Source organism: Petromyzon marinus, unplaced genomic scaffold, assembly GCF_048934315.1.
Source record: "Petromyzon marinus isolate PM22_M1 ecotype Great Lakes invasive population unplaced genomic scaffold, UKy_Petmar_22M1.pri1.0 PM_Scaffold_23, whole genome shotgun sequence".
NCBI lineage: Eukaryota > Metazoa > Chordata > Hyperoartia > Petromyzontiformes > Petromyzontidae > Petromyzon > Petromyzon marinus.
The window spans coordinates 178,694-203,285 of NW_027423202.1; the positions used below are offsets into that span (position 1 = coordinate 178,694).

The following is a 24,592-nucleotide window of genomic DNA, read 5'->3' on the forward strand; positions in this document are numbered from 1 at the left end:
CACCATTGTCATCTCCATGTGCTGGGGTGCCGTGCAATCAACGGCACTTAACAGACGTCTTCTGTTAAAGAGACAACAACACAAAGTCAGTGCCATCCTGTAAAGGGCTGAGTCAACAATAACAATGATCAACAATTATTATACTCGTTTATCATATGGAAGCCTCACTAAATGTAAACACTTTCTCCAGAGGGTCCCGCCAAGTTCTCCTGTCGGGGTGACATTGTTCCTATGTGTAATCCCAACTGAGTCATTTTAAGGTATTTTCTCAGAATTGGAAAATTTGTCGGATGCCAGTTAAATTGTGTGCGAGTGTTTTGCTATTGGAGGAATCCGGAGAATGCAGAGGAATTCCATGCAGAACAAGGGGAGAACAAACTCCACACAGACACTTATCCGAGTCAGCAATCGAACCCAACCTCTTGGTATGATGCACGAGTGTTACCACTGCCGCCACACTGCCGGTTGTTGGCGTGGCTGTAGAAAAATTAGCAAGTCTGGAGGAGAAAATGGAGTGGAGCAGCCAGCTTTGCATGTCTCTGTTGAGCTGCTCAGACAGCGGGGTACGTACTTCGGTATGAGCTGCATGACGAGGCAGTTGTGACCCCTGAAGGTGAAAAAGTCGAGGATTCTGACAACGTTGACATCATCATTAGCCCAGCCCTGAAGTTGGCGCAAGATGTGGTACTCCATCCACTGGCTGTGGTCTTCCTCGGCACTGCACAGCGGAAATCCACAGCTTCATATTAATTACAAGAAGTGACCCTGGCAACACGCAGTATGTCGCTCGCTCTAAAAGACAGTTGTCCTTCATCACACCTGCGATTAATACAGTGGGCTACGTACGGCGCGAAAGAAGTTAAACATAAATCCAGAGAAAACCCGCACATATGAGCACCATAACACTACCCACATAAAGATGGAATTGATTTACTGTCCTGCCTTCTCCATGCAAGCCATTGTGAAGTCTTACCTGAATGACTGTCTCCACATCTTCACAGCCACTCGGGTGTTGGTCTTGTGGTCACGGCATTTGAAGATCTGGCTGTAAGGTCCGACCACCTTCTTCAGCACCTCATACCGGAAATTGAGGTGCTCATGCTCGACCTGCGGAGCAATCACATCAACTAAGTATACTGATCCAGTCACTGCTCATTCAGTCACTGAGTATGGATGCAATATTTTGTGTGGCATGTGTAAGAGTGATTGTGTGAATGTGTCAGGTATGTTGGCCGGATGTTCTGCAGATGATCATGGTGTTTGCCAGTGTGCAGACTTTGTATGTTCTCCACGTGTTACGTGCCCTGAGGAGAGTCGTACCGAGACATAATGGTTGTAGACATCATCGTAGCCATGGTTCTGGGTGCCAAAGCCTTTGTTATGGACGCCGAAATACCAGACGTTATTCACGGTGAGGACCTCGCTTCTCTCGGTGGGGGTCAGGAAATCCCCAAAGAGCTTCAAGATTTCTGCAAACATGAGAACAATGATGATTAACACTGTACTATTGTTATAATATTGTTTTGTTAAATACGTTTTCGTTTCTTTAATTTGTTCATTAAGCAATGTAGTGGGTTTTTTTTCCATTGGATTGTTAACCAATTCCGTATTCCTATAACATGTGAAGAACAGACTAATGACAAATTTGGTATCACCACCTATGTAACCGCGCTTTTGACATGAAGACTTGTTTAACATCCAAACGATCGCAGGACACCCATGAAACATAACCTGGCTGCTTATTGGGCCCTTCCTGCTGAAATGATTATAAAATGTATGATGCTTGTTTACCCAAGAAAGCTCCACTGAGTGCCTGAACTGCATATAATCACCAACACTATATTTTTTTGCATTGGGATGTTTTACTAATTTTCCTTCGCTGTGGGAGGAAACTGAAGAGCCTGGAGGAATCCCATGTAGAGCAGGGGGAGATTATCCCGACTCCAAAGAGAAATGCACGAGGAGTGTTCCTGCTGTGCCACCCTGCCTCGCAACATTTTTATTCCAAAACCATTCACATGCTTGATTTTGTTTTCAACTATGGCCACCATGACGTCCCCCACCATGACGTCCCCCACCATGACTTCTCTAATCATATCTATCACCTCGTGGGGTTTTACTACTGGCGATGGCAACGCCGTCCGATGTGGGCAGCGCACTCCATTGCACGTCGCTCCTGGAGCCCACCTTCTCTTCAGCCTTGGCCATCTACACACACAGACAAAGATGCAGGTCTCCCGGTATAACCTTTAGCAATCTGTTGAGGAAAGTGCAGTAAGTGAGCAATGAGCCAAAATCGCTGAGGGCCTGGGTTCCACAGTGAGGAAGGCCAGGCTTTGGAAATATGGGGCGAAGTTGCTATGTGGTCCAGCCATTGGGAACTCCCAGTGGCAGTTGTCCCTGTGCATTAGTCTACCAGTGGACTAGTAGTCTACCAGTGGAATATTAGTCTACCAGTGGACCATGAGTCGACCAGTAGACTATTAGTCTGGATGCAGGAAGTTGTGGGTACGATGCCGACCCTGTGTGACTGATAGTGAGCGTGAAAGTATTAAGTGATTATGAGAGAGTGAGAGTTTGTAAGTATAAGAGTGAGTGGGAGAGTGCGTGAGTTTTAGAGTTAGTGAGATAGTGAGATAAAGTGTGAAAGTGCATGAGTTTGAGAGTGAGATAGTGTGAAGGTGAGTATCAGAGTTAGTGAGTGAGCATGAGTTATTGATAATAAATGTGAGTGAGTTTGAGAGTTAGTGAGTGTGAGATTCAGTGTGTGAGGGGGTGTGAGTGTGAGAGTGAGTGTGAAAGTTAGTTTGAGATTGATGTTGTGAGAGTGCATGGTAAAGTGAGAGAGTTAGTGTCAGAGTGAATGTGTGTGAACGTGGGTGAGAGAGTTACAGTGAGTGTGATAGTAAGTGAGTGTGTGCGAGTGAGACAGATTGAGTGAGTGAGAATGAGAGAATGAGTGTGAGTGAGTGTGAATGAATGTGAAAATGAGTGGGGGAGTTAATGAGAGTGAGTGGGAGCATGATAAAGTGAGCAATAGAGTGAGTGTGAGTTAGTGAGTGTGAAAGTTAATGCTTGTAAGAGTTATTGAGCGGGAGAGTAAGAGTGTGAGAGTGAGTTAGAGTGAGAGAATGAGTTGGAGAGTGCGAGAGTGTCTCTGAGTGAGATTCAGTGAGAGACAGTGTAAGTGAGATAGTGTGAATGAGTTTGAGAGTTAGTGTGAAAGTGAATGTGAGAGAGTGTGAGCAGGAGAGTAAAAGTGCGTGTGAGAGTGCATGTGAGTGAGCGAGTGAGACAATGAGTATGAGCAAGATAGTGAATGTGATCATGAGAGTGAATGCTTGTGAGTTATTGAGTGGGAGCGTAAGAGAGTGAGTGTGATAGTGAGTTACTGTGAGAGTGAGTGGGAGAGTGAGAGAGTGCATGTGAGAGAGAATGAGTACGTTAGTGAATGTGAGAGTATGTGAGAGTGATACAGTGAGTGTGAGACAGAGGTTGAGAGTGAAACAGCGAGTCGGACAGTGTGTGAGTGAGCGTGAGTCTCACCGTGCCCCCTCCTCCTCGTCTCCACTCCCCGTAAAGAATCGCAACAAGAGCTCGGCAACTTGCGCTGCTACTGCTGCTACCTTCTCTGCACGTCTCACTACACGGAAGTCACGTGTGCAGTGACGTCACTCACCTCCACGGCTATGGCCACGCCCCTATCTCTCCTCCCCACTCAACGAGTGGCCACATGACCGCCCAACGGTTCGTGCCGTGAGTGTAAGACTTGAGTGAGAAAGTTTGTGAATGTGAGTGTTAGAGTTAGTGTGAGAGTGAGTTTGAGTGAGAGAGTGTGAGAGTTAGTGAGTGTTTTAGTGAAAGAGTGTTAGTGAGAGAGACAGTGAATGTTAGAGTGCCTTTAAGAGTGTGTGAGTGAGTTAGTGAGTGGGTGAGTGTGAGATGGAGTCTCACCGTGCCTCCTCCTCGTTTCCAATCCCCGTAAAGAATAGTAACAGGAGCTCAGCTCTTTGTGCTGCTACTGCTGCTACCTTCTCTGCACGTCTCACTACACGGAAGTCACGTGTGCAGTGACGTCACTCTCCTCTACGCCCCTCTGTTTCCGGTGCGTCAGACGCTCAGACCCCTCCCACTCAACGAGTGGCCACGTGACCCCCCAACGATTCGTTGCGTGACTGGTGAGTTAGACTTGAGTGAAAAAGTTTGTGAATGTGTCAGAGTGAGTGGGACAGTATGAGTGAGTGAGTGTAAAAGTTAGTGAGTGTTATAGTGAAAGAGTGTACATGAGAGAGTGAGAGATTGAGAGTGAGTGTGATGCTGAGTGTGAAAGTGAGTGAGAGTTTGAGTGAGACAGTGAGTGTGAGTAGATAGGGAGTGTGAGAACGAGAGTGAGTATGCAAGTGAGTGGGAGAGATAATGTGAGAGAGAAAGTGTGAGAATGCATGAGATTGAGATAGTGTGAAGGTGAGTATCAGAGTTAGTGAGTGAGCATGAGTGATTGAGACTAAATGGGAGTCAGTTTGAGAGTTAGTGTGAGATCAGTGTGTGAGGGGATGTGAGTGTGAGAGTGAGTGTGAAAGTGTGAGATTGATGTTGTGAGAGTGCATGGGAGAGTGAGAGAGTTGGTGTCAGAGTGAATGTGTGTGAACGTGAGTGAGAGAGTTACAGTGAGTGTGATAGTAAGTGAGTGCGAATGAGACAGATTGATTGAGTGAGAATGAAAGAGTGAGTGTGAGTGAGTGTGAATGAATGTGAGAATAAGTGAGTGGGGGATTTAATGAGAGTGAGTGGGAGAGTAATAAAGCGAGTGAGAGAGTGAGTGCGAGTTAGTGAGTGTGAGAGTGAGTGCGAGTTAGTGAGTGTGAAAGTGAATGCATGTAAGAGTTATTGAGCGGGAGAGTAAGAGTGTGAGAGTGAGTTAGAGCGAGAGAATGAGTTGGAGAGTGCGAAAGTGGCTGTGAGTGAGATTCAGTGAGAGACAGTGTAAGTGAGATAGTGTGAATGAGTTTAAGAGTTAGTGTCGAAGTGAATGTGAGAGAGAGTGAGCAGGAGAGCAAAAGTGTGTGTGAGAGTGCATGTGAGTGAGCGAGTGAGACAATGAGTATGAGTAAGATAGTGAATGTGAGCGTGAGATTGAATGCTTGTGAGTTATTGAGCGGGAACGTAAGAGAGTGAGTGTGATAGTGAGTTAGTGCGATAGTGAGAGTGCATGTGAGAATGAGTAAATTAGTGAATGTGACAGTATGTGAGAGTGATACAGTGTGAGACAGAGTTTGAGAGTGAAACAGCGAGTCTGAAAGTGTGTGAGTGAGCGTGAGTCTCACTGTGCACCCTCCTCCTCGTCTGCACTCCCCGTAAAGAATAGCAACAAGAGCTCGGCTCTTTGTGCTGCTAGTGCTGCTACCTTCTCTGCACGTCTCACTACACTGGAGTCACGTGTGCAGTGACGTCACTCACCTCCACGGCTATGGCCACGCCCCTCTGTCTCTGTTGCGTCAGACCCTCAGACCCCTCCCACTCAACGAGTGGCCACGTTTCCCCCCAACCATTCGTGGTGTAAGTGGTGAGTGAGACTTGAGTGAAAAAGTTTGTGAATGTGATTGTCAGAGTGAGTGGGAGAGTGAGTATCAGTGAGAGTGAGTGTGTGTAAGAGTTAGTGAGTGTTATATTGAACAGTGTGCGTGAGAGATCGAGAGTGAGTGTGATGTTGAGTGTGAAAGTGAATCAGAGATTGAGTGAGACAGTAAGTGTGAGTAGATAGTGAGTGTGAGAATGAGAGTGAGACAGTGAGTATGCGAGTGAGTGGGAGAGATAATGTGAGTGTGAGAGTGAGTGAAAGAGTGATTTAGAGAGAGATTTAGTATGCGAGTGAATGTGATGGTGAGGGTGAAAGTGGGAGAGATAATGTGAGGGACAGAGTGAGACAGTGAACGTGAGAATGAAATGTAGAGTGTGAAAGTGCGTGTGACAGAGTTGGAAATTGCATAAAGTTGAAAAGAATGGGGGGTTGAGATGAGGGACAACCAGGAGAGTTCCGTTCACGAGTTCTGTGTGGAGGGTTTGGGAATCTGTAGTGCAGTGACGTGAGGTGAGGTCAATGGCTGGTGAGGCACTGGCTAGTGTCAGGGCCTGATTCAGACACTGAGGGGGGCATGGCCTTACGGAGGGGGCGTGGCCTCACTGAGCGGGCGTGTCCTAACTGAGGGGGGCGTGTTAGATACGTCCCCGTCACTGAGGCAGATGTGATAGCTGCCTCCCCTGGTGCTTTTTCATTGCAGTTTCATGACGAGACCAGCGAGCCTAGATATCTTCATACATATACGTGAAATAAGTTACATGAAGGCGAGAACATGAAATGAAGGGGTCTACAACCATTACATTGGTGACATACTGAGATTGTAACAGGCACGCGCTTATTGTCTGAGCTCAATCCAGTTACTGAGGGGTTGCGCAATCAGAGGGGAGGCTGAGCTCGTCGCTGCCTCACCTCTCTTCTCTTCTTGTATTTGCAGTGGAGCTTCGCAAATTTGGAGATTTTTTTATTTACTAGATTATTCTTTTTTTTTACTTTTCAAAACCGCTATTTACATTGGATTATGACAGGTGAGGCTCTGCCTCCCTGCCTTCCCTGACCGCACGTCCCTGCTGTAGAGAGGGTTTGGGGCATCTGTCTTGGGGGTTCCGTGTGGGGGGTTTGGGGGTTCTGTATTGGGGGTTTGGGGGTTTTGTGTGTGGGGTTTGGGGGTTTTGTGTGCGAGTTTGAGGTTCCACTCACAAGGGAACAGGGTGTGATGATACAAACTCTCACATGGAGACTAATAGACTCATAAAGAGACTCACAGACTCGCATAGTTCCCATAGAGGTTCACAACTGTGTGGTGGACACTCTAGTCAGTGGTTCTGCTATGGCACGCCAAAATGTCGACCAATCTCCACTGTGAAGGTGGCAGTGGGTGGCTCTGCCACGAGGTGTGCCGCCGATTAGAGCTACTGCCAACCCTCGCATTCACAGCATAAATTCAATCCTGGAGAGGTGCTTAAGTGGGCTTGGCGATTGTCACGTTTCTTTTTCGGAGATCTCGGTGTTGCACTGAAGACGAACTTCAACACAGACACAGCTCCTCTCTAGGAGCTAGCTGTACCCATAACATGTAGCTCTGTCAACTGCAAAACCAGGGAGAATAGTCATACACACGCATGTATCCTGCAACACTTTCCAACATGTGAGTCACTAAATCCAACCTTTCACACCGAGTAATTCATGTCCCTCCCGCTCACAGCATGCCAGTCCCCCCTTCCAACCACAAAGGCCCCCCTGGAGACAGGGAAAATTCTGTTCGTGATCACCTAAAAAGGTCGATAGGGGACAGGGTGGGTGGCCAGCACCACGCTCAGCCGCCTTTTTCTCGACAGGGCTGATGCTTTACACACCACACCAGGTACTAATTTAAGAATGAGTCAACCTAGGGAAGGCACAGGTCCGGCTCAGATATCGGAGTATCAGGTCGCCGGGTTTGTAGCGCAGCGCGCTAACCACTGCACCACCATCTTCCCCCCACCGCTTCCAACAGGCACCGACATGCTGATGATGGGGGTGAACGGACCCCGCATGCCATGAAGCACACGGGCAACGTCATCTACAACGTCACCTACACGGTGACGGAGATGGGCAACTCCATCATCATCGTCAAGTGGGGCGATGATTGCATCCCCGGCAGCCTCTTCCGCATCACCGTGTCGGGAAGCTACGGCTAGGGTTCACCATGACAACAATGATACGGTGATGATGATAGTGTGACTACGGTATGGCGATGATGGTACTGTAACAAAGATACGGCAATGATTATACCATGGCAATGATAAAGCGATGGTGATAGCATGATGACAATACGGCGATGATGATACTGTGACAATATGGCGATAAGGTAATAACGTTGATGATACCGTGACGACGATATGGCGATGATACTGTGAAAACAATACAGAGCTGATCATAGCGCCATGACAATATGGTGATGATGTTACCGTGATGACGATCCAGCTATGATGTACCGTGATGACGAGATGGCGATGACACCGTGACAATTATATGGCAATGATACCATGACAATGGAATGGTAATGATGATGAAACCGTGACGACGATACCGTGATGATGAAAACCGTAACAATACAGCAATGATGATATCATGATGACGATACGGCGATGATGATACCATGACAAAGATACGGCAATGATGATACCATGATAACGATAAGCAGTGAAACCGTGACAACAATACGGCGATGATACCGTGACAACGATACGGCGATGATGATACCGTGACAGTGATACGGCAATGATATCATGATAACGATACAGCAGTGATACCGTGACAACAATTTCGGCGATGATGATACCATGATAACGATACAGCAGTGATACCATGACAATGATACGGCGATGATGAGAGTGATGTTTTATATATGCCTTTTCCAATAATTTATATTAAGAGTGATATTGCCTATTTTTAATGTAATAGATTTCCTTATATATAGATTCAGCGAGTTCCAAACAAAAAAAAATAATGCAGTGACAGATACCTGTGAACTCCTCTCTTGAGGCAACAAAAGGCCAAAATGAAACCCCCCTCTCACGCTAGAATGATTACACTTAGGGGCATTTGAGAGCATCTGTGTCCACAGGCCATGAGATTGTTCAGGCCTTGATGTGACATAGGAAATTACTTCAATAAATTAGAACAGACAGACACACACACGTACACCGGCCAAATGGTCACTCACAAGGACAATTGTTCCATCGTTAGAGAAAACCGACCAATCACAGGCCGAGGAGCAAAATCAAAGGAGTTCCGGTCCCTTGTGAGAAGACGAGCCGAGGCAAAACATTTCGACTACAACAAAAAAGCCAAGCCATACAAATCAGTCTTGCAATGACAAGCTCCGGGGTATGGTCCTCGAAATCAACCATGGGTGTCGAGTCTTGCAGAGGAGAGGGGCGATGTGTTGCTAAGTGTTGAGTTCGGCGCTGACAGAGTATCTCTGACAGTTTTATTCTACATTCATTCTCATGTTATGAGTCGATTGCAGAGTCAAGGACTGCGAGAAGTTGTATTGTCCTAAGCTATAAGAGTTGTGAGAAGCTAAGAGGTGTGCAAATACATTTGATGAGTTTTGGAGAGTGAGTGAGGAGCAGTGACAAGCAGCTCAAAGCAGAAGCCCTCCTGGATAAAGAGGGGGGGCACACGGGTGGTTGCGCAAGCCAGCTGTTATTCACAGGACCAGCAGAGCAGCGGCTAACCACTAACCACGAGTGTGCTGACTCGGACCCCAGAAACACAGCAGAGATAGTATGTGGACAACTCAAACCATACTGCCAATAGTGGAGCCAGGATTTTCAGGTAGGGGGAAACAATCCAGCACTGAAAAATGATAGGCGTTGTTAGTAACGACTTGTCCCTTACTTTTTATTCGACGTGTGTGCGGCGATGGCGCAGCCATCGATCGAGGGTCGAATTAGAACCTGTGTGATCAGCATCACACTCGCTGAAGGTGAATGCCTTCAGGGAAGTCGTGTACTGTATACGCAACTGCGCACAATTCTGAGTCAATTATAACTTCTTTGCCGTTATTGCCAATTATGGACTCAAACTATTGCCCTATCATCTCAGAGCCCCTGCACGCAATAATATGCTACACAATGCTATTGGGGGTGGCAAAATGTCGATTTATTACTAATAAACCCCAATGATCCGATCGAAAATAGGGATTTCGATTGGATCATTGGGGGGCACGGGCCACCACACCCCCATCCCCCCCCACTGGCTCCGCCAGTGCATAGTGCCCACTATAATTATTAGACCTCATGGTGACTGCCCTCCAACACACATACAATGCGCATTTCGGTACGAAAAAGATTGTTCCAAGAGCTTTTTTTGCTTCTAAAAGGGTTACCATTCCAAGGCGGTGAGTTAATTAGCTGGTCATGAAAAGCATTGTCCTGTCCCTTGAGTTGCATGAACACGGTCATTTAGAAGTATTTGTCATTCGTTTTATTTTCATCACTTAATTTTACAAATTAATTTATTGATGTCACACTAAACATTTATAAGCATCTACGTCATGAATCTACACACTCGCATGAATATTATTTTTTGAGATATTTCTTTTAATTTCAAAATCATTGCAATGAATTCATTGATGTCCACTAACCATTTGATAAGCATCTATTAGCCAAACCTAAACACGCGCATGTACACTATTGTTTCGGGATATTAATTTGAATTGCATAATCTTACCAATTGGGCACATGTTTCTTGAGCATGGTTCCGTATGAATATTGTCATTTTTAAGGACTTTTCTATCGTTGTGTATTGTCGCGCTACTACGAGGAGTTAGCCTGTTGTTTTGTTGCTCAGTTTAACAACCTAACCATTGGGGTTTCATTTACGGATATATGAGTAGTGGTAATTCCGATCATTAGTGTGTTCGCATATTAGAGAGTTTTTAAAAAAAATATATATTCAAGTTGCTTAACACAGAAGAGTCTGAGTGGTTCCTTCCTAAGTTCATGCATCATTATCTTAATTATAAGGACTATATCCTGCGGCGAGATCTGAATCCTGAGACCGGACATAATTACACTAAAATCATAACCAGTAAATGTTTAAGCGAGAATCATAATCAGGAAAAGTGCAAGCGAGAATCATTGCATTATCACGATTGGCAATACACCCCTCGACAACAAAGCTAAGCATCACACACACCGTCACACATACACGATACGCCACTAGATGACGAATCCGAGCATCACATCACACACACACATCAATCATTAATAACCATAGACACAGAATACACCCCTAGATCACGAAGCCAAGCCAATAATAATAATACACATAACCACACGCACACATATTGATCCTTATACAAACTAACACACACATTAATAATACTCCGATACAAGCACACACACATAGATGATATGCATACATTTCCACGTAATATTTTACACACATTTAGCCACACATACGATTGATCACATTACACTTACACTCAAATAATTTGACACACACGTTTGATTATTTTATTAATTTTGCCTAATTTTCACAATTACATACATTGGGATAATTGTATACATTGGCATAATTAAATACTTAACATGTTTCATTTAATTATTTTTCATAATTGAGTTTTTTTGGGTTAGATCGCGTAAATATATGTGTCGTTAAAACCCGCCACCACCCGACACAGCCAACTCGTAAGGGTTGTCACGTAAACAGGACATGCCTCTTTGCCACCAGAACAGCCACAGGTGTGTTGGAGAGCCAAGACACAACATTTACAATCTGAGTACGACGTTTCGCCAGTAATTACAACTAGCTTCATCAGGCGACAGCCAGATTTGTGGAGAAGTCTTACTGTTTCGTTCCCTATATAGAGGCGTAGATGTGTTGACCACCCTTCTGTGCTCTTGCACAATGTGGGGAAGGGTGATTACTGAGGCAACGTACATTATGCATGTGCATTATGCGAGGCCTTTGAACTTGTCCTTCCTGTCTATTGTGTTTATTAAAATAGCCCTACCAACGATACTCCCGATTGAAGTACGCTGCCCTTTGTTTTGTTTTTACAAACATCTGGCAAGTTTATCAGTATTCTGAGAAGTGAAATTAAACATGTTAAAGAAGCGCTGCAAATGAACGGTTAAAATGGCTATTTGCGAAAAAGTAATACTACTGTACAGCCCATGGCCAATCCACTGCTGCATGAAGGCCTCCCCAGCATTGGGGTTGTTTAACCACATGCCACCACGGGTGCTCGGTGCGGGTCGGTAAAGGTAGCGGGCAACAAGCCCTGACATCGCTCGCCATTGTTTATTGTTGTGGCCATGGCCAGGAATTGAACTCATGTGTGCCCGGTTCGTAGAGCAGTGTGGTGCCTAGCCATCTTTGCCACTGCTGCTGCACTCTTTGGCTGTTTACTTAATTACTCACATTCGTGAATAATGACTTTATTCCATTCATAAAGTGCGCTCTTGCTACCGTGTGCATTTAGTCGTACAGTACACTCGGTAGTAAACACGTGTCTGTATGTACGGTCAGTTTCTTTCACACCGTACGTAGCCAACTGCTAATCAGAGTTGCGGGGTAAAGACAACAAACTAAACAGAAACATCTGGTCTAAAGAAATTAGTTTTTAATTTATCTTTAAAAGTGTATAGCTGCAGTGGCTTTCTAATACAGGAATGAAGAGCGTTCCCAGACATCCGCAGCTCGTCTAAAAGTGCCGCATGATACAGTGACCGTCTTTAAATTTTGATTTAAAGCTTTCGTGACTGCAGTAATTCATATTCTTAGCTCTTTCGGTAAAGTCACGTTGAAGGGAAATAATAAAATAAGAAATATATATATAAAACAATAAAAAATTATCACGACGTTTCGACCATAACACAAACGGTCGTCATCAGGCGTGTCGGTTTGGATTAATTTATTTATTTTTAAACGGTGTATTTTTTTTTTTATAAAAAACGTCAGCGCCACGTGCAGCGATTTGGCAGTTTATTTAGAAGGACTAGTCCATCTATGTTCTGAAAAAAGGAGGGGGGAGACGAAAAATTAATGTATGCTGTCTGAAAGCCACTGTAAGTGTGAACAATCAATTAAGACCTGAAATGGTTTATCAAATCTTTCCAATGATTGCTAAGCCAGAATCCATCTTCTTGGTTGAAATTGTCTCTGTGCTTGTATATGTGGATAGCCTCATGAACGAATCTCTCATGGTAGCCAGATGGCTTACAAAGAACCTCTGTCTTGGAAAAGTCAATGTCATGTGAGCCTACTGAATTATAACAATGATCTGCCACGGCCGAGGTGTTGGTCCTACCGTGTTTAAGGGCTGCTTTGTGTCCACAAATGCGGTCCGAGACATGGCGTTTGGTTTCTCCAATGTAACTACTACCACAGAGGCAACTTAGTTTGTAGACACCAGGGTAATGTATGTCCGGAATCACATCTTTTACAGACGGAACCAGATCACGGATTTTATGTAATGTGTTGAAACGGACCTGGATCTTGTGTTTATTCAAGATTTTGGAGATCTTTTTTGTGATCCCCGCAATGTAGGGTAAAGTGATGGTTTTGAAAGGCTCTTCAAGAGGGTCCTTCTTCATGGTTTGAGTGATAGCTTTGCGTATTGTGTAGTTGGAATAACCATTAGCCTTAAGAGTTTGGTGTACGTGCTTGAGTTCACTGCTTATGTGTTCCTGGTCGGATATGCATTGGGCTCTATGATGAGAGAATTCTTCTGTGATGGATGGTGGTGGGAATCCGGTTTCAGATAAGCATCCGTATGGGTAGCTTTCCTGTAGACACAGAGACTCATTGAACCATCAGGTCTCTTTTTTATTAGGACATCCAAAAAAGGTAGCTTGCCATCTTTTTCGACTTCCATGGTAAATATGATGGCTGGGTGTATGGAATTGATTTGGTCGAAGAATTGGTCTAGAGCAGGCCGGCCATGTGGCCAGATGACAAAAGTGTCATCCACGTACCTCTTCCATAAGGTTGGGCACAGAGTGGCAGTCTGGATGGCGTCAGTCTCAAATTTCTCCATGAAAATGTTAGCTATAACCGGAGATAGGGGGGAGCCCATTGGGGTGCCCTCAGTTTGTTTGTAGAAATTTCCATTCCAAGTGAAGTATGTATTGGTTAAACAGTGTCTCACCAGGAGGGGTACCTCAGTGTCTAGTCCTTGATGAACCAAGTCTTCAATGATTGCGATGGTGTTAGGCACAGGAACCTTGGTGAATAAGGAAACTACATCAAAACTGACAAGCAGGTCGTCTGGGGACAGGGAAATACCCTTGATTGTCGATACCAGGTGAGTAGAATTTTGTACCGGAGAGGTGGTTTTTCCAGTGAAAGGACGCAGGATTTCAGACAAAAAACGAGCCAGTTTGTAGGTGGGGGTGTTGATAGTAGAGACGATGGGACGAAGGGGTGTATCTAAGTGACCGTCTTTGTTCGATAGTTAGCCAAAACTGCTGAAAGGACCGCATTTTTTTTATCGTTTATGCTCAGCTAGGTATTGTGGTACATTTGTGGCAAGCACCTTGTGTGTAATGAGTGCGACATTCTAGTGTATTCGTTGGGAAACCGGACGCCAATTCTGCTCTGCGAGCACTGGACGGACATGGCACAATCTTGTAAAGAATGTTGTACATGCTGCAACTTGGTAATGCATTTACCAGACGTCCCGTAGGTGATGGAATAGTGATCTGTTCTCAACCCTGCAAGGTGACCCCTGTAATAGTGAAGGCATTACACTTGATCTGCAGTTGCACTGTGCCAGTAGATGTATCATTAACTATGCAATGGGTTTTCAATCCGTTTCCATAAAAATGCAGGATTTGCCATTAAATAACTTTTCTTGGATTTAAGGTACTAAGGTGTTGCTCTTGTGCAGTCTTCTGCAATAGTCATTGCATCGAGATTAAGGCATGGCTCTCTCAATAGCTGTAGCGATGGAGTAATGATCTTCCACATTTTAGGTTTGCTAAATCTAATGACTGATAAAACAGTATATAATAAAATGACCCCTGAGTGTGGGACAATCATTGAAAGTTGAACTGCAAAACTCTGGAGTGTTAATTTAATTAATGCAGTCCCACCATCATCCTGCACAGAAATCCTCTCATCAAAATGCTCAGACATCGGGCTAAGAAAGTGTCAAATGGTGACAGTCGAGGAATTGAAATTAACCATGTTAACGAAGCTCTGCAATTGAACGGTTACAATGATACACAAATCAACAGGGCACTGAATGGCAAATCAAATTAAAAACATGCCCGTTGAAACTGACCAAGTAATTAAAACTATTAAAATACCGTACATTGCAGGAGTAATTGATAAACTAGCCAGATGGTTGTAGAAAAAAAAGCATCTGAATCATATTTAGCATAATATATATAATATGTAAATTAATATCTTGTACAACAGATGTATTACCGATGCTGTCAACAGAAGGTGTGTACCGGATTAATTTGCACGTCTGGCAAATACTATGTTGGACAAAAAGGACAAATGATCAGCACGAGAGTACAAGATCACCAAAAAAATATTAAATACTCCCAAATACAACTGTCGGCAGTGGCAGAACACGCCTACCAAGAAGAAGAAGCGAGGAGAGAGATGTGAATTTGGTCGACGAAGACGTGGAGTGGAGAATACACGCACGGTAAAGACATCAATATCATCCACATTATCATCATACTCTTTGATTCTTTCGATAAAGTCACATGGAAATAAATAAATTATTCCTACGTGACTTTACTGAAAGAAACAAGTCATGAAAGTTTAGAATCTAATTTCATCCACATCATCTACATCATCAAAATCATCACCCACATCATAATCATCATCTACATCATCATCGACATCACCACCAACATCATTATTATCCACATCATAATCATCTACATCATCATCAGTATCATCCACATCATCATGACCACCCACATCATCTTCAGCCACATCAGCATCATCCACGTAACCATCATCCACATCACCATGACCAACCACCATCGTCTTTTTGCCACATCACCATCGTCTTCGGCCACATCACCATCGTCCGCATCATCAGCATCGTCCACATCATGATCTACATCATGCACATGATAATGATCATCATCATCTGCATCCACATCATCATCAGGGGGCTTTAGAGTGGACGCGTCCCGGCCAGAAGGGGCGATGACTGATGGCCAAGAACGGCGAGGGGAGTGGCGACCAAGCGAACGGAGCGCGTCTGGGATGCGTGGATTGTTACATCGCGGGCTTGTGGAAGGGGGCGACGGCTTCGGGGAAGCCCTCATCCAGGCAGTGGATTCATTACGCGTGACCCCCCGGCGAGGGATGGTCAAACAGCCACCAAAACATTGTGGTGAGACATTCATCTAGCAGTAGATTGAACAAGCCATGTGGATGTTCATGCATGGGGTGCTTAATGTAAGTGTCCGTGTCACATCAGCAATTGCAACCATATTCTTACAAACATCTGACCATCTTGTTAAACAGGTTTTGCATTATCACCATAGTACTGTGTTGCATATATGACACATTGAATCAAATTACAAAGTATTTGAATGCTATAAATTTCCAAATGAAAAGCCACTTCGTTGAGCTATCATTTGTGGCCAGGTCGCTTTGAAAAATAACTCTTTAGCTCGGTGTGCCTTACCTGGTACGAATCTTGACTTAAAGCTTTCATGACTGCAGGAATTCATATTCTTTGGGTCTTTCAGAAAAGCCACGTAGATAGAAAAAATAAAAAAAAAACTAATAACAATATCACGACGTTTCGATCGCAACAGGTAAAATTCTAAACCCTCACAATGGCCACCCCACACAGCTCCGTAGTACCTCTCCCACATTGGCATTAACTACCCCGCCCATATTATTGGTTCTTTCGGTAAAGTCACGTTGAAGGGAAACAATAAAATAAATACAAAACAATAAAATTATCAGGACGTTTCGACTGCAACACAAGCAGTCATCATCAGGTGTGAAAACCAACGGCAAGAACATTTGATGATGACTGTGTTGCAGTGGAAACGTCGTGAGAATTTTATTGTTTTATATATGTTTTATATATATTTTATTATTTTATTGTTTCCCTTCAACGTGACTTTACCGAAAGAACCAATTCACTGCAGTCACGAAAGCTTTAAATCAAAATTTATCCCGCCCATCTCTAAACCATTTGTAAACAGTTCTGTGATTGGTGTAGCCCTACTGCAGGTGACGGAGACCTCCCCTACATTAACAGCTACCCCGCCCATCACTAAACCTTTACAAACAGCTCTGTGATTGGTGTAGATCTGAAGTTGACGGAGACCTCCCCTACATTAACATTAGCTACCCCGCCCATCTCTGAACCTTTACAAACAGCTCTGTGATTGGTGTAGAGCTGCAGTTGACGGGAGACCTCCCCATCATTAACATTAGTTACCCCGCCCATCTCTAAACCTTTACAAACAGCTCTGTGATTGGTGTAGAGCTGCAGTTGACGGGAGACCTCCCCCACATTAACATTAGCTACCCCGCCCATCTCTAAACCTTTACAAACAGCTCTGTGATTGGTGTAGAGCTGCAGTTGACGAGAGACCTGCCCAACATTAACATTAGCTACCCCGCCCATCTCTAAACCTTTACAAACAGCTCTGTGATTGGTGTAGAGCTGCAGTTGACGAGAGACCTCCCCTACATTAACATTAGCTACCCCGCCCATCTCTAAACCTTTACAAACAGCTCTGTGATTGGTGTAGAGCTGCAGTTGACGGGAGACCTCCCCTACATTAACATTAGCTACCCCGCCCATCTCTAAACCTTTACAAACAGCTCTGTGATTGGTGTAGAGCTGCTGTTGACGAGAGACCTCCCCTACATTAACATTAGCTACCCCGCCCATCTCTAAACCTTTACAAACAGCTCTGTGATTGGTGTAGAGCTGCAGTTGACGAGAGACCTCCCCAACATTAACATTAGCTACCCCGCCCATCTATAAACTATTTGTAAACAGCTCTGTGATTGGTGTAGAGCTGCAGTTGATGGGAGACCTCCCCCACATTAACATTAGCTACCCCGCCCATCTCCAAACCATTTGTAAACAGCTCTGTGGTTGGTGTAGACGTACTGGAGGTGTCGGAGACCTCTCCATTAGCTACCCCGCCCATCTCTAAACTTTTACAAACAGCCTGCCTCGGCAGATTCCCCCCTCTTTTTTTCATATGAAGACGATTGCTTGTGTTGCGATCGAAACGTCGTGATATTGTTATTATTTTGATTATTTTTTTCTATCTACGTGGCTTTACCGATAGACCCAAAGAATATGAATTACCTGGTACAATACAAAATAGTTGATAATGCAGCAACTGTAGGCGCAGCCCTGCAATTGCTTGCTCACTCCACTGCTGGTGGGACGACCTACTTAGAGTAGAGAGCGCTCCTCTAGAGGCTATCTTGTCAAAATCTTACACCGTGGCCAGATCGTCTTAAACTGTTTAAACATTTATTTATATTTTACCAGACAAGGCCCACTGGGCTATATAGCTCTTTCTTCGAAGCGACTTGGCCACAAATGATAGCTCAGCAAAGTGGCTGACTGCGTGGAAAGGTATAGCAGCCAAATACTCTAAACGCATGTTTCTACATGTGGAGGGGGAACTGGAGGATCCGGAGAAAAATTCACATGACCACGGTGAGAGGGAGACATGCAAACTTCAAATATACAGCAGGCTTCATGAAGTTTGGGATCAATCCCACGACCTCCTGTACACCAGGCAAGGTAGTTAACATCTCGGCACACCAGTGTGGGGTAAGAGGCGGGAGTACCCCACACTTTACTCCACTGCACCTGGCACATTGCTGGGTGGTCAGAGGCGGTGGAGGGGGGAGATGTAATAAACGTGCCCCATTGTTTCAACTGCCGCTGTCAGTGAGTTACCTCTTATTATTATTACTAATCCCAGCCTACTCACTAGTTATGTACACTGTAATGCTCTGTGTGTAAAGTTCAAGGTTTTCAGGAGTTTGTAACTGAAATGTGCATTCATCTGTTAATTGGAGAAACATTTCCCTGGATTAAGAATATTTTATATAATCTTATTATTAAGCAGCACTGTAGTATTCGATTGTGATATTTCATATACAGTACCTGTTATTTTCAACCACTTTATACTTTAACATAAATGCATTAGAGTATTATGTATTTATTATTGTTATTATCATGTTTATTCATCCAGGAGATCCTGTCAAAGTATCAAGACTCGTGTCAGGAGGGTCCTGCCAAGTAAGGGGCGATGTTGCTGTTGTGTGATCCCGGGTGAGTGTTCTGCAGCTGATTTTTCAGTATTGAAATGATGTTTGACCCATACTATTTACACTCACACACTCACTCTTACTCACGTAAACACTCTCACTTACTTGCACACTCAATAACACACTCACTGAGCATACTCACTAACATACTCATTAGCACATCGCTAACGCACTCACTAGCGCACTCGCACTCACTTGCACACTCACACTGCATAACTGGCAGTTTTGCCTGGATGTTTCAAACTCAACACACACTCAGACTCACAAACACACGAACACATACACGCAAATACCAACACACGCAAAAAGACGAAGACAAACACACATGAACCAGACTCACACAAACAAAAACAAGCACTAAATCTTGATTTAAAGCTTTCGTGACTACAGGAATTTATATTCTTGGGTCTTTCGGTAAAGAAAATATTAGTTTTTCTTTGAACCTATCTACGTGAATTTACCGATAGACCCAAGAATATAAAACAAGTACTCACTGACACAAACACACGAAGAAAAAGACTCCCATATAGCCCTAACATGTTTTGGGGCAAGTGCTGTTCATGAGCAGCACCAATGAGGGCCGGCACGGTGCAGAAGGAGGTGTGTGGGTAACACCAAGCCCGGCCGCCTTTGTCTTCCCCAGGACGATGTTTACATTTTGCACCAGGTCCTCATTCGAGATTATTGTTGGCCTAGGGGATGCCCAGGACCGGTTTAAATATTCAACACTTTTATCGATCATGAGCAGGAATAAAACTCCTACTTACTGTGCAAAACAGAGGGAGATCATACGAGCTCCACTCACTCACTCTATAGAACAGGGGGAGATCAGACAAATTGACTCACTATAACACTTCATACCATGGGGAGAACATACACACTCCACTCACTCTGCAAAACAGTGGGAGATCATTCAAACTCCACTCACTCACACTACAGACCAGGGGAGATCATACAAGCTATACTCAAACTCTCACTTTATAGAATATGGGGAAGTCATACAAACTTCACTCACTCAATCACATTCTGCATTACTGGGGGAAAACTTCCAAACGCCACTCACACTACAGAACAGGGAGACATACTAACTCCACTCACTCTCACTGTTGAACAAGGGGAGATCATACACACTGCACTCACTGCAGAACAGGGGGAGAACATGCAAACTCCACTCACTCACACTCCAGAGACATCATACAAACTCCACTCACTCAGGCTTTTCTGAACAGGGATGAAATGTACAAACTCCACTCACTCTCTAGAACAAGGGGAGTTCATGAAAACTCCACTCACTAACTCTTTACCTGGGGGAGAACATACAAACTCCACTCACTCACATTCTGCAGAACAAGGGGAAAACATACAAACTCCACTCACTCATACAAATTCCATTCTCACTATATTCTTGGTTCTTTCGGTAAAGTCACGTAGAAGGGAAACAATAAAATAATCAAAAAATAAAACAATAAAATTCTCACGACGTTTCGACTGCAACACAAGCAATCATCATCAGGTGTGAAAACCACAACAAGAAAATTTGAAAAAAGTGGCGGTTATTTTTAACTTTAGCACCACGGAGAGAGATTTGACAGTTTGTTTAGATGGACAAGTCCATCTATGTTCAGAAAAGAGGACGGGGGAGACGAAAAATAATGGATGCGGTCTGAAAGCCACCTTAAACGTGATCAATCAATTAAGACCCGAAATGGTTTATCAGATCCTTCCAATGATTGCTAAGCCAGAATCCATCTTCTCGGTTCAAATTGTCTCTGTGTTTGTATATGTGGATAGCGGTTTAAACACGTAGGCTTTTGCGACCAATATTATTCATAATTCCGGGAGCAAGCGAGGGCTTTACCATTCTGGCGAATTGCCCGATGATGCTGGATGTAATTACCATCGAAACGTCGTACTCAAACTGTAAATGTTGTGGATTCACTCTTCAACACACCGGTGGGCTAAAGTAGTGAACTATTTGTCTTTTGTCAACGTGACACTTTTTTGCTGATTGGCCATGTCGGGTGGTGGAGGGTTACGACACATATATAACGCGATCTAACCCAAAAACCTTTATTATGAATATGTGGATAGCCTCATGAACGAATCTCTCATGGTAGCCAGATGGTTTGCAAAGAACCTCTGTCTTGGAGACGTCAATGTCATGTGAACCTACTGAATTATAACAGTGATCTGCCACGGCCGAGGTGTTGGTCCTACCGTGTTTCAGGTCTGCTTTGTGTTCACGAATGCGGTCCGAGACATGTCGTTTGGTTTTTCCAATGTAACTACTACCACAGAGGCAACTTAGTTTGTAGACGCCAGGGTACTGTATGTCCGGAATCACATATTTTACAGATGGAACCAGATCACAGATTTTAAGTAATGTGTTGAATCGGACCTGGATCTTGTGTTTGTTCAAGATTTTGGAGATCTTTTTTGTGATCCCCGCAATGTAGGGTAAAGTGATAGTTTTAAAAGGCTCCTCAAGAGGGTCCTTCTTCATGGTTGGAGTGATAGCTTTGCGTATTGTGTAGTTGGAATAACCATTAGCCTTAAGAGTTTGGTGTACGTGCTTGAGTTCACTGGCTATATGTTCCTGGTCGGATATGCATTGGGCTCTATGATACAGAGTCTTGATGAGGGAATTCTTCTGGGATGGATAGTGGTGGGAATCCGGTTTCAGGTAAGCATCCGTATGGGTAGCTTTCCTGTAGACCAGGGGTCTCAAACTCAACTTACCTGGGGGCTGCTGGAGGTAGAGTCTGGGCGGGGCTGGGCCGCATCAAGTATTAAAAAAAAGTACAACTGATCCAATCTTCTCAATCTTTATTAATAACGGTTCAGAACGTGAACGGTTCTTCAGAACATAGGCTTCTCTTACCTACTCCTTGCTGCCAGAGACCTGGCAGCGCTTCCTCTTCTTACACAGCTGAGCCACATTTGGCTTGAGGGAGGAAGCAATTGAGACCCTCAGTATTGCTTGAAGATGCTCATCAATAACTTTGGACCTGTACTTTGACTTATTAAAGTTCATGGTGAAGAAGAGCTTTTCACACAGATATGTGCTCCCAAAAAGGCACATGGTCCGCTTGAACATCCTGGAAAGCTCAGGGAAGGTGGGGGGCAATTCTCTCAAAAATTGTCCAAGCTTGTCTGCTTTTGCACTCACCTCCCTGAACTTGGCCTTGAGTTCAGAATTGCAATGCAGGTCAATTAACTCCATTTGAAGCACAGGAGGGGCATCTTGCACATCGAAGGAGAAGGGGTCTGCAAAAATTTGAAAAGTGGCTCTGTGTGTCTTGAAGTCTGCAAACCTGTGATCAAATTCCTCCTGTAGCTTTACAATGGCATCAGCATACTTCTCACCACTGAATGGTGTGCCCGCATCCATGAGTGCCTTGCCTGCTGGGAAATGGCAGAGGTTTGTCTGAGAGAGCTGGGCTTTCCATAACACAAGTTTTGTGGAGAATGCTCTGACTTTGTTGTCATAGGCAGCACTGACAAGCTGCCCCTGGCCTTGTAACTTCTTGTTCAGTACATTCAGCTCCTGTGTGATGTCAACAAGAAAAGCTAAGTCCATGAGCCATTTGGGATCACTTAGCACAGGAACAGCCATCCCATCCTTCTCCATGAAGGCTTTCACTTCTGCTCTCAACTCAAAAAACCTCTTCAAGACGTTTCCCCTGCTGAGCCAACGTACCTCGGTGAAGTAGAGCACATCCTCATATGCTGACTCTATTTCCTCTAAAAAGGCGCGAAACTGCTGATGCTTTAAGCCCCTGGATCTGATATGGTTGATGCATTTCACAATGACAGACATCACATTGTCAAACTTCATGCATTTGCTGCAAAGGGCCTGCTGATGGATAATGCAGTGCAGAGCAATGGCCTCCTCCACACCCTCCTCTTCCAGTTTTCTTTGAACAATTGCCACCAGTCCATTTCTCCTCCCTGTCATCGATGGCGCTCCGTCGGTTGTTATTCCAGGAGACCTCTTCCATGGTAAACCGGCATCCACAATGGCATCACACAGCTGGCGGAATATCACCTGAGTGGTGGTCTGGCCATGCATTGGATTCACTGTGAGCAACTCCTCTGTCACTTCAAAATTGTCGTCAACAACACGGACATACATTGCGAGCTGCGCAGTGTCAGTGATGTCTGTGCTCTCATCAAGAGCGACTGAGTATGCACGGAAATGTTTGGCTTTCTCACGCAGTTGATCGTATATGTTACCTGACAGGTCAGAAATGCGCTCTGCCACTGTGTTGGCTGAAAGGCTGATGTTGCTAAACTGACCCTTCTTTTCCGGGCAGACTATACTTTCAGCCTATAACATGCACGTTTTGATGAACTCGCTGTCTTTGAATGGCTTTCCTGCCTTAGCAATCATCTCACTCACCACGTAGCTAGCTTCGACTGCTGCATCACTGTCTTTGCTTGCTTTCTTGAAAAAATCATGTTTCCTCAGTAGACATGTTTTAAGATTGGCGACCTGGTCCTTTCATCTCCCTGGTATTTTGCATACTCCTCAGTATGTCTAGTTAAGTAATGACATCTGATGTTGTATTCCTTGTGCACCACAACTTTCTCTGTGCATATAAGACACGTCGGGGTGCCCTTGTTCTCAACAAAAACATATTCCGTCTCCCACTTTTCCTGAAATTGTCTGTGCTCTTCGCCAACCTTTCTCTTCACGGCAGACTTTGAGAAAGACATGACTGGGGCTGGGTGACAAAAAAAACCCAAAACACATTTAATAATAATAGAAAAAAAGTTAATAAAAAACGACCATAATTTCCGGACTATAAGCCGCTACTTTTTTACACGCTTTGAACACTGCGGCTTAAACAATGATGCGGCTAATTTATGTTTTTTTTACACAAGCTTCATGCAGCCAAAACATTTACCGTCACTTCAGACCAATTAAATTACCGAACAGGCCACAGTGGACCAATCAAATGCACTCACACTAAATTCTTCAGATCAGTTCCTGGTTGGCTACTGTTCAGAAAAAAACATTTACAGTATGTATTTGTGTATGTTACCGGTACTATTTAATTAAAAGTAAAAAAAAAAACATCTTTCTGTGTAAATATCCCATTTCCTAAATCCTCTGTACCTTGCACTGGGTGACAGGATATATTTTCCTTCCACTTGGTGTCACTCCGGAATCACGTTTCAACCAAGTGACTAACGTTGCTAATTCGCGTTGGCTAACTTGTCAACAAACACCGGAAGCTGTCACGAGCCTGAACTATGGTAAAAATTAAAAATAAAATAAAATTTTTTATGTCAATTAGGGAGCCACAAAATATCGTTCTGCGGGCCGCAATTGATCCGCGGGCCGCGAGTTTGAGACCCCTGCTGTAGACAGAGTGGCTCATTGAACCATCAGGTCTCTTTTTTATTAGGACATACAAAAAAGGTAGCTTGCCATCTTTTTCGACTTCCATGGTAAATCTGATGGCTGGGTGTATGGAATTGATGTGGTCGAAGAATTGGTCTAGAGCAGGCCGGCCAAGTGTCATCCACGTACCTCTTCCATAAGGTTGTGCGCAGAGTGGCAGTCTGGATGGCGTCAGTCTCAAATTTCTCCGAAAGAACCAAGAATATGAATCCCTGCAGTCACGAAAGCTTTAAATCCATTCTCACTGTAGAACAACAGAAAATTATACAAACTGCACTCACTCTAATTCTTTATAACACGGTTAG

At 44.3% G+C, this 24,592-nt stretch overlaps 1 protein-coding gene across 1 annotated transcript in view; it reads left to right on the forward strand.

The window, feature by feature from the left end:
- The window catches only part of LOC142922954 (uncharacterized), a 32,780-nt gene extending 21,182 nt beyond the window's left edge, over positions 1–11,598 (forward strand). The window contains exon 3 of the mRNA XM_076063895.1: positions 7,572–11,598. The gene's annotated coding sequence lies outside the window, so the exon portion shown is untranslated. The remainder of the gene's footprint in view (positions 1–7,571) is intronic.
- The last annotated feature ends 12,994 nt before the right edge of the window (positions 11,599–24,592 follow it).